This window comes from Penaeus monodon, chromosome 31 (assembly GCF_015228065.2).
Source record: "Penaeus monodon isolate SGIC_2016 chromosome 31, NSTDA_Pmon_1, whole genome shotgun sequence".
NCBI lineage: Eukaryota > Metazoa > Arthropoda > Malacostraca > Decapoda > Penaeidae > Penaeus > Penaeus monodon.
In genome coordinates, this window is record NC_051416.1 from 20471213 (window position 1) to 20472139 (window position 927).

The window sequence follows — 927 nt, forward strand, 5'->3', positions numbered from 1 at the left end:
CTGTTCACCGAAGTTTATTTTTCTCATTATTGCTTATTTAGTTCATCATGGATCGTTTTCATTAATGCTCATCTTGTTTATTATAGCAAACGTTCACCATAGCTCATTCGGCTCAATATAGATCATGATTTTCACCATGATTAATTTGGTTCATGTCTCAAGGGTCAATTCCTCAGGCAAAGCTGTTTTGATCGAAATTGAGTTCGAAACCTCACGCGTCAGGGAGATCAAATCAGCATTGTTATTTTGGCCAAAAGGGGGATATATAGTTAACCATCTATTTATCTATTTGATAATTTATGGGTGATTTGGGTTTCAGAATTATGTGATTATTAGATTTTAAAGGATTTAGTGCCAATACAATTTATTATAAAAAATGGGTCTGTTAGATAGTTCGTTTTCTTTTAGATGTTAAGGGTAGACTTATATATTTCCAAAAAGTTTTTCTATATATGATAAAAATGGGCATGGTTATGCTACAATACTAGAAATAGATAGTATTACACTCAGTACAAATTACAAACAGTGGATGTTAACGGCTGGTTAACATAGGGTAATATATATCCAGATTAAAATTTATTATTCTGTTTTAAGAAAATAAACAACAAACTGGAAAAAGACGTTTTATTATAACATGTGTTTACACTGTTTCGTTTTAGTCAATAGTCATAAGGAATTATGCATCATATTCTTACAAAGTAAACGTATGAACATGTTTCACTGTATATGTATGCAAGAATATCCTGTACAGATATACACAGAAAAATAAACACGTGTCTGTATATATCTCTTACAAGGACATAATTTAATCACTAAACCTCAAGAACTGAATAAAAACAATGCTAGCATCATGGGAGTTAGCTAGAGATTCAGACTAGAGTAAAAACTGCGAGCAATGGACGGAAGAGAAACAATAACGCAGTTCAT